Below are 17,395 nucleotides of genomic sequence, written 5' to 3'. Positions count from 1 at the left end.
TGGGTACAGAGTTTAAGTTGGGGAACTAGGAAAAGTTCTAGAAGATAGATGGTGGTGATGGTCGCACAAGAATGTGAATGTTAATGCCACAGAACTATACACTTAAAATGATTAAAACAGCACATTTTATGTAATATATATTTTACCACAGTTTTAAAAAAGTGATTAGCCATTGATAGCATGTACTCTTGATGTGACATGATAATGATGACAGAAAAATAAAATAAGATAAGTTGGGAGCCATGAGGAAAGAATTAATAATTCATAGACTTCTATTTCCAAGGTTAATACATTAGATTTCTGTAATTTCCTTCCTTTTAATTACTTTTCCAGTTTCTTTCCAAATTCATCCTCTTGTGTTTTATGTTTTCTTTTTAGTGTCTTATTGTTAAATTATTTCAAATATGTATATACTTAAAAATCATACCATAAAGTAATTTTTATATTAAATTATATCATTCTTGGAACTAAAGTATTCAAGAACATTTTCCCTAAGATTCTCCCTCGCATACTTTTTGCATACTAACGAAGTAACAATTTTCCAAATAATGATATTATTACTAACAGGCTTAGGCATTTCTGAATCCTGAAATTGTGTATTTAAAAACCACAGATCTCGTTTATACATGGAATCAAAAATAGTCTAATTCATAGAGGCATAAGGTAGAATTGTGGTTACGACGGGTTAGGGGAGGGAGAAACTGGGGTGATGTTGGTTAGGGGATACAAAGTTATCACGTAAATGTGCTGAAGATGATTCTTTTTAACATATGAGATTAGGCCTCGAGAGTTCTACAGCTTCTCTTTTCATATTTGAACACTCCCTCTTAGAAGGTACATGCCACTAAGTTGTCTGAATACCCTACAGAGCAATACAATGTGTGGAAGACCAAGATAGTCACACAGAGAAAGAGAAACGTGTGGAGATGTACTACAGAGCCAGTTTAAATGAAGACTTTTTGCATCTTCCACCCAGTGAAGTTACTAGATCAGTGCAGTGGACTCAAGACACAAACAGTGCCACTTGGATCATAAGAACTTACAGAGCTAAACCTTATCCAAATGCTTGGCAAGAAAAAACCGAAGCATTAATAATAAGTAAATTGTTCTGTACCAGAGGGATGTTTTCAATTAACAAAGCCATATTCATTTCTAAAAAATTAATAATATAACATATATAACTAAACACCCTTAAACTCATAGAGTAAATAAAATAAAAATCTAGAGCAAATATACAATTTAGAAATAGAGTGTACTTAAAAATTATTCAAAATTTTAATGGAGATTTTCATTGATCCAATAAAACAAGGAAAACAGATACAAGAACTTAAGAAGAAATATAAAGCAAGCTGCATTTGTGTACAATCTGATTATTTGTAAGGAAAATTTCCAAAGATAGCTTTGAGAACAATGAATAGCACTTAGCCAGGTGGTTGGATATTAAAACACTACGCAAAACTGTTAACATTTCTATACACTAGTAGTAGTCAAATAAAAATGCAATAAAAAAATAAAGGTTAAAAATGGTTACAGAGCAATTAAAACAATGATGTACCTAGAAACAAATCTTACAAATATGTGAATATTTCTATAGATAAAAATTACAAAACATGGTTGAAAAACATAAAATATATTTGGAAAGGGAAAACTAGAGGGTTTTTAAAAAGAGGATGAATGAATACTGAAAATAGTTCATTTCTCCCTGAATCAATTTATTGAATTCAATGAAATCTTACTCAATATTCCAACATCATTTTCACCAAGGTTGACAAATTAAAAACAATATGAACAATGCTCTGAGCAAATAACAATTTATGTAACTATGCCAAACCATATTATTGTAAATCTATACTAACCTGACAGTGTGTTAGTAAAGGCAGAGACCAATAGTAATGATCGAAGGGCCAGACACAAAGTTGGTGTATCAGTCAGATGCAGACAGAAAAGTAGAAACCATTCCAGGTATTTCAAACAGAAGATTTTAACACAGAAAACTAACTAAAATTGTAAGGGATAGAAGAAAAGAGGGGTGGACACAGCATCAGACAGGGACCCAAAGCATAACTTCAAGCTAATCATTAGAAAACACTGACAGATCCAGACTTAGAAACAATCTATAAAATAACAGGCCAGAATGCTTCAAAGGTGTGAAGTGAAGGTCATGAAATACAGAAAAGAATGGGAACTGTCAAAGGTTAAGGAGACAAAATGATTCAATGTGACATGAGATCCTGGATTGGATTCTAAAACAATAAAAACATGACAATAAAGAGAAAAAGACTGGTGAAATCTCAGTAATGCCTGTAGTTTAGTTAATAGTAGTATATCAATCTTACCTGATTTTGATCATTGCCTTATGGTTTTGTAACTATAATGAGATGCTGGTTAAAGAGCATACAAGAATTCCCTATACTATTTTGACGACATGTTTCTAAGTCTAATACTACTTCAACATACAAAGATTCTAAAAATGAATGAACACTCAGTAACTCTGGGGATAGTATCAAACAAGTTAATGTTTGTGTAAGTAGAATCTTGGCAGAAGAGAAGAAAGAGAACAGGACACCAAATCTGCAAAGAAACATGGCTAAAAATTTCCCTAAATTGATGTAAAACATTAACCTACAAATCTAAAATGTCCAGCAAAGCCCAAACAAGTAAAATCAAGGAAGGCCATGCCCAGGTACACCACCACACAGAGGAATACCGAAAACTGCTGAAAACCAAAGCATCTCAATGCAGAATAAAATTTATGTTAGGCTTTCCAATTATTTTCTACAGCCTGTCAATATTGTATGGGGGGAGATGACAAATTGTGTACTTTTAAAACAAGTGCAGAGACTGATGAATTCCTTCTGACAGTTTATGCCTTTTAAAATTCTCATTAGCCACTCAAAATTTTCTAAAGCTGTATGACAGGTAACACAATAGAATCCTGGCTGCATATGCTATACTGAACTTTTCAATGTTTCTTGCACCAGGGATTCTTGTGTTTTTTGTTACTTGGGACATTTATAATTGGATAACTTCATGACATGTAAACACAACTCTGCCCAAAGCATGTTGCTCATATTTCTGCAAAAGTCCCTCTTTGTCTACATTTTCTTCATCCAAACCCTGGAGCCATTATTTCTCCTTTACTTATATCCTGCATCTACCTTGTTAGCATCTTTTATTTCACTCATTCCCAAGGGATTAAAAATATTATTGAGAAGAAGTAAAACAAAAAAGCAAAAGTTCAAAGACTGTAAGTCATTAATTGTGCCCCTGTAAGAAGTTAATTCCTAAATCCATGGAGGAATTATAAACCATATCCATATTGGTATTAAATGAATCTTTTGAACACTGACACTAACTCATTCATTATTCACACTCCCTCCCCTTAAAGGATGTATAGATGCCCAATAAGTTTAGCATCATTCTAATTACTGGCTTTTGTCTACCATATTTTGCAATTTGTCTTTCTCTTAATATTTTCTATCTTTGATTCCATGTAATTCATCAATCTGCTTAATTTCACTCCTTTTTTTTTGTTTTGACCGATTTCTGATCTATAACTAATATTAGTTTTTATTATTTTGAATATTTATCAATTTCATTCTGAGATTTCATCAAGCATTCCTTGAACCAGCAAGCCCTCTCCATAATGTGAGAAGTTGGAGACTTGACTACCTATCTCTAGGCAGGCAAAATCCACAATTAGAGTACAAACACATGGATAACACTTTTGACAAATATGAAAAGGAACAATGAGTGACTCAGCATTTTATGGCAGGTGTATGATCAAGTTAATACTGTCTCAAGCTTTTTCCTTGAGTTACACTTCAATTGCAAATCAGAGTTTAACAATTTATCATACTTAAATAGAAAGGTTTAAACTATTTTTAGATCTACTGATGCAGTCTGAAAGGTAGTCAAATCAGAATTATCTTCCACAAGTAATTAGGGCACTGTAATTTCCTTACTGGTCTTTCAGGAAATGTGCCAAATCCTTAGTCATTAACTCTCTTTCCTGTGGAGATGTGGTGGCAGACTTCAGGAGAAATGCAAATACAAGCTACAGTCATCTCCTCAGATTTGACAAGAGGAAAATCCACAGCTATATGACTCTGGACTTCTGCCATGAGCAATCTCAAATAAGTAACTCTGAACTTAGGATATATGGGCACATTGAAATTCAAATGAAGGCTTGAGAGTTCCAACGTTCATTTAAACACCCCAGGATGAAACACGTTTGGCAGTGCTCACAAACCTTTAACCCAGATTTTCTGGGTCCTCTACCTGTTTCTATCCAGTTTAACCCTAAAGTAACTCAATTTATTCTGTGTATTAGGATTAGGTGGATTAAAACAGTATTTAAAGGAAAATAATAATGAATGAGTTGATAACAGAAAATATTTCTCTTCAAAAAATAATTAGGTAAAAATCTGTAACATAAGGGCATATAAATTAATTTGTTTTACTTAATGACAAATAACATTTCCTTGATTCACAGCTGTTACATCTCACTGAAATTTCTAGTGTGTGTTATAAGCAAAAAAAGAAAAACAAACATGTTATCTCCATTAAGAATTGTAAATAAGGAAAAAAATGTCTATCTATAAAATTCATTGTCTAAACCAGAACACTTTTGAGAGGGATGAAATTTACTTTAGAATATCTCATAAACTGGAACTGTCCTGAGCAAATCAAGACATATGTTCCCTTGGGTTTTGAAGGGTATCTATGTACTGACTTCGCTTTCAAAAAGTAACAAACATTACTCTCACTGGTGATTAATTTGTACAATCAATCTTCCTATTCTTACAAATAGATCACAGTGTTTTAAATAAAACAAATAACATGGATTCATGTTATTTTCACTGATTCAGGCTTATGAAGTTGTTTTAAATTCTTCTCATTTTCTGTGGCTTTTAAAACATATTTGGAAATTATTTCTTGGTTTCTAAAGTTACTCATCTACTTAGATTTTATTCAAGTGATGAAAATAAAGATCATATTTAACAAAAATTTACTGTCTATTATGTCTTACTCTATGTCTAAAAGGTTTTTATTTTAACCATGAATTCTTCTCAACTTTATCTTCTCACCCCAGATCAATCTAATTGTATGAAAAGTAATTTACTTCCCTAATAATTCTAAGTAGAAAACTCCCATATGGTGAAGAATTTAGCATTTCTTATTCAAAAATATAAATTATTATATCATGGCTGATTTTTGCTCAACTCTTTTGGATCCTGTGATTCATATCAAAATCTGTCTTGCAATGAACAATTCTGAGGACAAAGAAAGTATTTTCAGCTTACTTTGGATAGTGCCAAAAGTGCCACTAAGTGCAATTTTGAGGATTAAATATTAGTTTTGGTTCACAAAAGTAATGTCCCTTGAGGACAATTCTATCCCCAAGTACACAGTCAACAATACTATAGGTAGGGTTTTGGGGTCTTTTTGTTTTTCTTTAGTTTCTTGATATAATAGTTTCTTAATGGCTAAACAAAACTGAAATACATCTAATTATTAATTTTATCTTTTATTGAACAAATTAGCTTATAAATTATCTATCTTATATTTTCCCTCAGTTGTAAAATTAAGTTCACTCTTTGGAAAAATGTTCAACAGTTTAATAAGCCTAGAGCATACACAAAGTGGTAGTACAATTCTATGCTGGAAGAGTCGACTTTGAAGCAGAGGATGGCTAATACTTCTGAAGCTATTTACATTCTAGCATGAAAATGGTAGTTAATTGGCAACTTACTGGTGACCTGGAATGAATGTAGTATCTATCTAATGCACCTGATGAATTATGTCTAAAATACGTTATCTCTCAGTAGATGAGGAGTTTCAGTTATACATACCATTTATGCATGTACTGTACTCCCACTGAAAATTAAAGGTAGTTATGCTGCACTCAGCATGAGGCAGTTCATGTACTTGCCAAAATGGATGATACAGAGGCACTTCTTCAGATGTCTTTGTCTGCAGAGAGCTCTCTGCCTGCGTGTGATTTTTCACATCTTGGCTTACACTTCTAAATGCAAATCCAACAGTAAGGGACATTGTGAATATATGACACACGGGAGATCTGTTAATTCTGTGGACAAGCATTACACTTCTTCCTGTATTCATCTTTTTAATAAGGCAAAATGATACAACACAAAAGTGAGAGGGTAATTTAATTAAAATAATGTGTAGGGGGTTTAATTCAATTCTTAAAATGAGATTCTAATACGTATTTTATTTCAGTTACATCTCTTCACATTTAAAATGGTATCCAGAAATAAATTTTATTTAATGAATGGAAACAGATGAATTTCCTCATTTGTCAACTGGCTGGTGATAACTGAGGGGTGGATTAAGTTACGTACTAATGATGCTAAGGCCGATTATAGAATTATTTTCTTAAAAATACATTAATTAAAACACAATGCCTTCCTTGTTTGGCTTGACCTACATTTTTGGAAGTATGAAAATCTTGGTTTGGTAATTGAATAGAATTCCATTAGGTAGAAAAGGCGAGGAGTTCAAATATAACTGGATTACTCAGATTTAAGTAACTATAATGGTAAATTTTAATCCACAGCTATGGTATTTTCTTAAAGAAAATATCTCCATCCAGAATGTGGTAAAACAGTATATTCTGGTAGACTCTGAATTTACATCATTTTTTTGAATTTAATGGAAAGATTATTCAGAGTAAAATTCTACTATTTGTTTTGTTGTCAAGGCATACATCACTCACCCAGTGAGAGACAGGGCTAATTCTCAAAACAAAACTGAGTTTTTTCCTTATTCTTCATTACTGTCAATAGTTCCAAGGTTGTCTACAAAATGGGGCTCCAGGTTCACTTTTTTTTTAAGCTGCTCTATTATCTAACCTTCACATGAAAGCAATCTGAACTTGCCTGAAAGTTACAATGTAATCATGAAACTGTGGGATAATTTAGTAAGCTTTCTTATAGCTATTCATGATGAAAATAACAAGCACAATTTAAAAAACAGTAGTTTGTATATAAATGGATTAATGATGTAGCATCTTTAAAATCCAGATTAGGCTATACTCCTTTTTGGTGTTACTATTTTCATCTTTCTCACATATGCTAATGAATCACTGATAACAGCATAGAAACATGACAAAGTCCTGTTGGAACTCAAACTATAAGCTTGACTGATTTTCAGAAACCTTTTACAAAATTTAGGAATTTTAAACTGCTATTTTAATTCAATTTAACAAACATTGTGAGTGACAAGGTGACTTTGGTGACACAAATATGCAGCTTCCCAAATCATGACTGTTTCCTCTTTTTAGGCTTCCACACTGGTTCTCCCACCTTGGAATGAAATTGGCTCAAAGCTGTTCAACTGTACCAAGTCCTGGCAGCTACAAGTACATCATTACAATGCCAAAATTAAAAATAAAATTACCATACACAAGAGAGGCCTACAGCAATATGAGTCTTAGAACAAGCAAACAGTCCAACAAAAAAAGCCAATACCCTAAATTTGCAAATAGGTTTAGGTGTATATTTTTTGATTCACTCCTATTCTTCACATTTCCTGATGATGTTTCTTCTTACCTTCTCTCCTAGATACCCCTTCTCTCACCCATTCTGTTTATATGTACTTGCATTCATTTTATAGCAGATGCATTCATTTTCATATCATATTGCACTGATGAGATGTATTTCCATAGAGATGATTAAATATTTCCCTGTGTAACTGAGCAGAACCCTGTTGTCATAGGTGACCATCTGATATCTGTAATGGTGTTGAACTGTATAATGGTTTAAAAGATTCTTCTCATGTTCTTGCTGACCATGGTTAGGCTGGAGAGGAGGGAGGCTTGGGTGGTCTGCCCAGGCCCCTCTTGATGCTGTGTGCAAGGATCATGCTTAGTGCCCAGCTTTTGATCTCAGCACTCTGCTTTTGACCCCAGTGCCCTCCTCTTGACCCCGACACCTCAGAAATGGCAGTTGGGTGTTTTGGGCATCTTGTTTATAACTTGTCCCAAATGCATGTGTCTGCAGGTGCTTTTGGCCTCTTGTGGTTTCCTTGTATCCTGTTGTTCAAGCTGCAGGGCTCAGCCTGCTTGAAAAGATAAAAGCATTTATCAACCTGACTTTAAACTGCACAAGTTTTTCTCAAGAGCTTTTTCCCATGGACTCCTTCCTATGCATCCTTTGTTCTAGGTACAAGAATATTATAAGAGTCCCACAGCAGAAGGTGAACTTCATACACAGCAGAAGGAAGGAGACCACTGTATCTGCAAAAACAAGGCCAATTTTGAAACTATTTGTTACCCTATACACCATCTCTATAGAAATTAAGTCCACTACTTGAACTCTTGAACTTTTACTATAAAACTCCCTGTGTTCTCTCCCAAGCAGGTTCATAGTCTTAGAGGCAGTAGTCCACTGTGACCTCGTTTGGCTGACAATGAAATAAAGCTGCCTTTTCTACTTCATCCAAACCTCTGTCCTTGAGTCTCAATTCAGTAAGAGAGGTATAGAGGCCCTGTAGGCAACACCTGGATATTTGACTACTAGGAACTTTGAGAAGGGATTGTATCATTTTGTGATGCTGAACTATCCCTTTAGTCTGCTGGTCTATCTATCCCATTAGTTTGCTATTGTTGTTTGTTACAACTATTATGCATAAGTAATTTATAAATCAAACAAAGAATGTGGTATCAGTAGAACTGTGCACCAAAATGTAAATAACAGTAATTACGTGCACCTTTGTGTTAATTATAATATGACTCACATTTTCATACTCATATTCATAAACCCTTAAAACATAACAAAGGAATGTATAAGGCAACTATACTCACCAAAGAAGTTTACTAATTACAATGTCCCACCTCTCTCAATTTATATTTAGTACTTCTGGTTTTGTCCTCTTTTACATGTTTTAATACTTTCTCCTTTTGTGGGTCAAGTAATTAGTATGTTGGTTTGAAAAAATGAAAATTAGTGTCATCTTATTTCATGGACCTTGATCTTATAGAGTAGAAGGGCTCATACAGAAATAAGAAATAGCATGAACAGGTGGGTTAAAGGCAATGACTAAGATGCAAGCAAGAATTTAGAATAAAGATGGTCCACTTTACCCTGAATTGATCAAGAGGACAAGAAGAGGACTAAGAATAAGTCATAAATTCTGTCAAGCAATTTAGATGCGTGTGTATGGTAAGTGTGGGGATCAGGGCAAGGATATTGTTAGGATGTTTCTTGTCAATGAAAATGCAATGAACTTACATCTCAAGATATGAAATAACAGGATGATTGATCTCTCAAGATTCATTTAATGAGTAACTATGATAGATACCTAACCCATTTTGCTAAAGCTAGAGAATCTGTAGGAAGATTTTAGATAGATAGATAGATAGATTGATTTAATCTAGATTTTACAGATCATCTTGACTACAAGATAGAGCAATTTGGATTTTATTTAGTAGGATTATCTCATGGCGGTACTATACTGCCAGCACTAGAGGGAAACAACTTAAGACACTTCAGTTGCAAATGCAGGAGATAATACTGTATGAGGGAATGAAATGGCTATGGAACTAAAGGAAAAAAGGATTTGGTAAAATGTAAAAAAAAAAAATCAATAAAACTTTATCACTGGCTCTGAAGAATAAAATTGGTATTTGTCGTTCAAGATAGAGCTATATTGTTGCATTTTCAGCTTTCAAGTCACATCAAAGTGTTCCACTGATCACCTTTCCTTCGTTATTTTATTAAATAGTACATGAGCAGTTTATTAAAAAACCTAAAACAACAAAATAAAAGGCTCCTTACTGAATGGGAGAATATATTTGCAAATGATATATCCTATATCAAGTTAATATCCAAAATATACAAAGAACTTGTACCACTCAACCTCAAAAATACAAACAACCCTATTAAAAAGTAAGCAGAAAATGTGAATTGAATTTTTTTTCCAAAGAAGACATATAGATGGCCAATACGCACTGAAAAGATACTCAATATCACTTAGCATGAGGGAAATACACATCAAAGCAACAATGAGATATCACCTCAACCTATCAGAATGACTATTACTAAAAAGACAAGAAATAACAAGTATTGGCAAGGATGTGGAGAAAAAGGAACCCTTGGAAACTGTTCTTGGGAATGTAAATTTGTGCAGCCACTGTGGAAAACAGTTATGGAGATTCCTCAAAATACTAAAACTAGAATTACTATACAATCCAGCAATTCCACTCCGGGGTATTTATCCAAAGAAAAGAAAAACACCAATTAGAAAAGATATATGCCTCCTTGTGTTCACTGCAGTACTATTCACAATAGCCAAATATGGAAGAAACCTAAGTGCCCATCAATAGATGAATGGATAAAGAAGATGTGGTGTATATATACAAACATAACAAAACAGAAACAGAGTCATAGATACAGAGAGCAAACAGGTGGTTTCCAAGGAGATAGGAGAGACACAGGTGAGAGACATTAAAAGCTACCAACTTCCAGTTGCAAAATAAATGAGTCATAGGTATGAAATGTACAGTGCATGTGGAATAGAGTCAATGATTATGTAATATCTTTGAATGGTGACAGATGTAACTAGACTCATCATGGTGAACATTTTGAAATGCATAGACATACTGAATCACTGTTGTATAACAGGAACGAACATGGAGTTGTAGGTCGACTACTCTTCAAAAAGAAACAAATACAAAGAAATTCATAGAAAAAGAGATTGGGTATGTGGTTCCCAGAGGCAGAGGGGTGGGTGAAGGAGGAATTGGAGGAAGGTCAGAAAGTACAAACTTCCAGTAACAAGATAAAAAAGTACTAGGGATGTAATGTCCAACACATGATAAATGTAATTAACACTCCTCTATGTCATAAGTGAAAGTTGTTAAGAGATTAAATCCTAGGAAATTTCATTACAAAGAAAAAATGTATTTTTAAATTTCTTTAATTTTGTATCTATATGAAATGATGAATGTTCACAAAACTTATTACAGCAATCATTTAATGATGTATGTAAGTCAAATCATTATGCTGTACATCTTAAACTTACACTGTGCTGTATGTCAATTATATCTTAATAAAAAACTGGAAGAAAAACATTAACGTGCAAAAGATCAGGTTGTACAGTTGCTTTTTAAAATCTTGTTTCAGGATTGTTGTCCCTTGACTTCAGCATTTTAAAAACCACTTTAATTGTTAAATAATATGGCATGAAACTTACTGAGGCTTCACCTGTGGTTAAATGTTTAAGCTGCTTCTTAATTGTTAGACTTTTCTATCACATTTTTATTACTAAAATTCTTTAAGATCTTTATTACTAAAATTCTTGTGCACATTTCTAAGTTTTCTCTTGGTACAAATATTTAAATTCAACATTCAATATTTCAATTTACATGCCCACCAGATATAAGCTAGAAAGCATCCACATTTAACTACATTCATATTTCAAATATTACTATCATTTTTCAAGATCTCTGCTAATTCTGTAGATTAAAAATAATAGCGTAGAAATTTATTTTCCATTTCTTTTTTTTATTGGGTTGACATTTCTAAATATTTACTGGTGTAATTAATATAATCTGTTTAAAATTTTGATATAATGACCTTTTTCAGCTTCTAATTTAGTTTTGTGAGTTATTTATGTTACATGAATCAATTTTCAGTGATCTTTTGCATAATATTTTCAACTTCATCTCAAAGTAATTTCTTCCATAAATATCATGTTTCATGAAACGCCTTCTTTCACAGTACAATAATTTTTTTCATGCCATTGCCTTCATTTTTATAGTTTCTTTTGTTTAACATTTAATAGGTCATTATTTATAGCTTATTTTGGTATAATGCAACTCCAAAGTTATTGTTTACTACACTTTAGGGTATTGATCAATTTTATATGAAACCTAGCACTAATATTTAATGTTCTTTCTCCAATTAAAATACAACTCCTTTGAAAGTATATATCAAAAATGTACGGAAGTTCTAGCGTTACATGTAACTATCTTTTTTTTTAATTGTTTGTAGCAAGTTACACTTTCACTGGCAGTGCATGAGAGTTCCCTTTTCTCTGCAAGTTCCTCAGAGTACTATAATTGGCCACATTTTATTTTGAACCAAAATGATAAACATGAAATTGTAATTAACAGTATTTTAGCTTACATGAATGCTGGGCATTTGGAGTACTTTCTCCATACTTATGGGCCATTCTGGTTTCCTAATTTAAAAATTTTTAATAAACTTTTACATTAAAATATTGTATTGTATGTCAAGTATTGACTTGTAGAAGATCTGGATAGTTTTGCAACTAGTTCTATGATAGTTATTTGTCATAAAAATATCATTTATCAGCATCTTCTCAAGAAAAAAAAACACAGTAACATTCACATGTGAGAAGAAAGATTTCTAGTTTTGAAAGAATGGAGTGTTTACCATTCACTTCTCTTAAAAGTCCCTTGTACTAAGAGAATATTAAAACAATTATTTTGTGGAAAACAAAAAAGACATTATTTAAGTATAATTTATAGCAGCAAAAACCACAACTCCACAAATACACTAAAGAAGACTATGGTTAACTTGAGAGAAGTTATTCTCATACAAATTTTGAGAAGATCTAAACTTAAAGAGGGCAAAAGAGAGAGTGGACTGTAAATCTGCTGGCAAGATAATATTAAATTTATGAGCTGCCTGTATGTATTATTTTACCAGTTTACTCATATAGTGACCGATGGACCACAGCATTTGTCAACTATACTCTGAGCTTTTCTAAAAATATTAATGATTATGTTTGGATAGTATTCAGTTTTTTTATTGGAGATACAGCATAAAGAAAATAAAAGCTAGGGATAACTCTGGTCACTATAATGAGAACATGGAACAGGGGAGACAAAGTAGTTCTCTCCAGATATAAAGACCATTAAAGTACTCTGTAACTAGAAAATAAAAAATCTCTCCTTTTTAAAAATAACAGATCGCAAATGTAAACACAATCTATGACGGCTACCTATATACTGATGACACTCTTAAATGTGTACATGTGAGTTTAGGCTTAGCATATACTTGAGAAAACCATTAGATACAAGTAGAAAGAAAATAATTTAAAAATCAAATAAATGAGCTAGCCCCATAGGTGAAAGAAACAACATACAAGGAATCATATATAATTAGAAAATAAACTTTAGTTACTTAGAAAGATTCTGAAGTATATTGCCTATGAAAATGAGGTGCTGTGACATAAGCACTGTTAGGGAACAAAAGGTTTAAGTGTGAATTTATAACATGCTTACATGGATAGTTACAGGATATGTGAAGACAATCTTACTAGGGCTTTTTGAAATGAGAAGCCTAATTTAGACATTAGTACTACAAACGGGTCAAGAGTAGATCAGCCAAGACACAAAAATTTTAAATTCAAAACTGTTTATACCAGCACAGGGAAACAGAAAACCTTCAACTTGGACACATACATCCTAACCTAGAGACACTCATCGTTGGTCCCAGGGTCTGAAATTATTCTTCTCTTTTTTTAAAACTTATTTTTTCTCTTTTTTTTTTAAATTGAAGTATAGTCATTTCATAATGTTACGTCAATTTCTGGTGTACAGGAAATAGTTTCAGTCATACATATACATACCTTTATTCATTTTCATCTTCTTTTTCATTATAGGTTACTACAAGATACTGAATATAGTTTCCTGTGCTATGCAGAAGAAACTTGTTTATCTATTTTATACATAGTACTTAGTATCTGCAAATCTTGAACTTCCAATTTATCCCTTTCTACCCCTGAAATTATTCTTTCTTAATGAGGGTTATATAATTCATCTTGTCATAAAGCAAAATAAAAATAAAAATAAGTATGAAGTTCTAGTCATTTCTGGAAGAAAAAGTATTGAGCAGAATACCTGAACTTGAGGTAACGAGGGAATTAGGAGAAAAAAATCTCTGCTTAATACTACATGCAAAAATATTGTACAAGTGCAACTGTTATTTGTAATCATACTGTGTATGGCGATATAAGCAGCATAACCTAGGAAATAGAAACCTAATCATGAAGATGAGGATGTTACAGCAAGAATCAGAAGAAAGGAGAAATTCATTAGATAAGGGAAAACATTCTAGACAGCGGGAACAGTGTATGTAAAGACATGTCAAGTGAGACTGGATATAAGAGGAACACAGGAGAAAAGGCAGGGAGTGGCCAGATCATGTGAAGCCATCCACCGTATGAATGATCTGTCTTTTTGCCCTGGAAGCGCAGCAAACATTGAGGTATTTCAATCAGGTATAGTGGTTATAGGCTTGGGTGTCAGCAACATAATCATACTTATATTTCTAAAGTATAACTCTGTCTGCTTTTAGGGGACTATATTAAAGGTAGAAATGAATTAGGGTTCCATTGCATTGCCAGTTGAAGGTCCTGGAGACAGGGATGCAGAGCTATCTGAAGTCATCCTTCTTTGACATATTCACTAGCTGTGCATGAAGGAGAAATCAAAGCCTTAGATCATTCAGATTATTAGTCATATTGTAACTCACTATGTACTACAAATATGTCCACTTACATCAATCAGAAAATGATAAAATAATGTGCCAAGGAGGACAATATCAAAAACTCTTAACACTTTTATCACTGTTGAATAACTGTTCTACTTGAGAGTGATTTTGAAGAGTGTTCAATTAGATCTGTCTGTATGATCAAATATAATCCTTCCTTTTCCAGAAAAAAAGTCCCCCTATCAGGTCACTGTTTTCTGTAGTTTTGATAGAAGCTCAGTTCCTGATCTGATGCCCAGCTTCATTAAATTCAAACTCTAACTATACAGCCTCTTCCTTTCGATTAGGAAACTGACATATATTTTCGAGTATCATCCTTCAGGGTGGGGATAATTTGGCTGGTGAAAACTTTTAGGTTTTTGGAAAATCCTGAATGCAAACATAATGTTGACAGTTCCAATACAAAACTGGAAAAAGCGAAGATAAAAAACCAAAAACATATCTTGGGGAAATTACTCCCAGAACTAATTTTATAACAGAGATAATATTTCATTAAATAATCTCAAAGAATTTGAGATATTAGAACCCATAAAGCATATTAATGATTTGCAACCAGATAAAACAGCCTGATTGATCTCTTTAATCTCCACTACTCATTTTAGTGGCTGTATTCTGATTTTAGGCATGGGAGTATAACATTGAGTTGCTCCCAAAACTTCAGAGGCTGAGAATGTTATAAAGTAATTCTGACCTAATTTTCTCCACTTGTCCCTTATTCACTGTTTTTAGAAAATAGATAGGTAAATTAGAGAGAGAGAGCTTATGACAAAAAATTTGAATAATATCCCTAAGGACACATGTGCTCATTGTAGATCAGTATATTCCATGTCACACACTTAAATACCATCTGTAAGAAAGTAACTGCAGTGACAATTTCCCCAAGAAGATACAGGTGCCTGCTGAGATGGAGCCAGTGCTGGCTGGTGTCTGGCCCATGCGATGCTCCCATGGGGTGGCTGAGGAACCACAGCCCATTACCACTACTGCTGCAGGTAGTGTCCCCCCTTCCCGCACTGATGATGATCCCTCCCACAGCTGTGCACAAGCACAGCTGAAGACGCTTTTGCTGTTCCTATGGCAAAATGATATGGCAGCAGGATGAATTTCAGCTTTTTTCAAATTTTCATATTGTCTTTTATTCACAGCGAGGAAACTATTTTGAAATCCTTAGGCAGGATTAAGGGGAAGGCCACCCTGTGGCTTGTGCGGCAGACACAAGCACTAAACTAAATCCAAAAGACCATTTGAGCCTGAGGGATGCATTGCAGCATATGGGCTTCTTCCTCTCATTGCTTCTTAAGTACTTTCAGGCAGCTCTTCTAGGTTCAGGGCTCACGCAGCTTTCTAGAGGACGCTGATTAAGAGCGTGTTTCATTCTGATCTGGATTTTACTGGTAGCCTGTGTTCTGCAGACACACACTTTTCTTTGTACCTTTATTTGATGTCAAATTTATTCATATTTAAACCATATTTTTGGACACTCCTCACACATTCCATTTTAAATCACATTTTGATAACTAAAACTTTAATGAGAATGAAAAGCTCTTGCTGTAGAAAATCTATTGTACTATTGGGTAAAAATCTGTACCAGCAAACTTATATTTTATTACAAATAACCTCATGTAAAATATTAAACCCTTTCAGTGGCTTAATTTGCCTTATTTAATTTTGTGAAGAAATAAAAGATATGGCAATGTATTTATTTTTAGCCACAAAAACAACTTGCCTATTTCTATTTTAATATGTAACTGCCTTTCATCAAAAGTGGCAGCAGAAAAATAACTTTAATCTTAAAATATCATCGGCTAGAATCTGGATTTCTTATTATTTGAAGAACTGTCTCACAACCAGTTAGGAAGTAAAGCATCCTACATCATTTTATGCAGAAGGAATCTGAAGCTCAGAATGACTAAACACCTTTCCTACTGGTTACAGAAAGAAGTCAAATGCAGAGCTGGGAAAGTGATTCATGAATCCTGGTCTCTTCCTCTTCCCATCTGAGGCTGTTTTTTCATTGTTTTGGTAAGAGACACTTCCATATGAATTGTTACTAGAATAATTACCTAAGCTATACTATATTTTCTAGTCACATCTTAGTTATGTAATCACTTCTAGATTAAGCGGTTCTATGCCCATGTTGGTGCACTGTTAACATATTTTAAGGCCATATTTCAAGTAATCTCATAGAACATATGCCCTCTTAAAGATTTTCACATATTTTCTTTCCCTAAATTGGTCAACAGGGAGGAATTAACAAACATAATCTCTTGTTGGTTCATTAAAGTGTGATTACTTTCGGTCTCAATAAGTAATATTCCCTGGTTTACTTGTGCTATTTGTAACTAAATTAATAATAGTGACAGAACAAGAGGCCACAGCCATACAGCATCTTCAAAAAACCAGGTCTAGAAAATTAAGCTACAAGTCTGAGGAAAATGCCAACCATGGACAAATTAATAAATATGTACTCACCTAAAACATTTATAGAATTTACATGCACTTGTATACGAAGACTGACTATAAGAATTTTATAAAGAGATTTGATTTTATTTCTATAATAACTCCTTCAAAACTCACTACTTATCAGTGATGAACCATCAATAATATCTATTCACATTCAAAATGCCTTCAACGTATAACTGGTTAATAACTGGATGGCTCTGGCAAAAATAAAACCAAAATAAGCAAACGGAACACAAGTGTTCCTTGAAAAGAAAAGGTAAAACATAACACTGCTTCATAATAGTCAGTGTTATAGTAAATAAGGATATTTTTATCAAAATAAATGAACATAACCTCCCCACACACAAAATAGGCAATAATCATTTACATGTCTTTTTCCACTCTCT

At 33.3% G+C, this 17,395-nt stretch overlaps 1 long non-coding RNA gene across 1 annotated transcript in view; it reads left to right on the top strand.

Annotated features, from left to right (window-relative positions):
- The window catches only part of LOC140697119 (uncharacterized), a 52,081-nt gene that overhangs the window by 14,091 nt on the left and 20,595 nt on the right, over nt 1–17,395 (top strand). Inside the window, exon 2 of the long non-coding RNA XR_012073940.1 lies at nt 16,482–16,568. This is a non-coding gene — a long non-coding RNA (uncharacterized lncRNA). The remainder of the gene's footprint in view (nt 1–16,481; nt 16,569–17,395) is intronic.

Source organism: Vicugna pacos, chromosome 6 (genome assembly GCF_048564905.1).
Source record: "Vicugna pacos chromosome 6, VicPac4, whole genome shotgun sequence".
Lineage (NCBI taxonomy): Eukaryota > Metazoa > Chordata > Mammalia > Artiodactyla > Camelidae > Vicugna > Vicugna pacos.
This window is presented reverse-complemented; position numbering and strand designations above follow the sequence as displayed.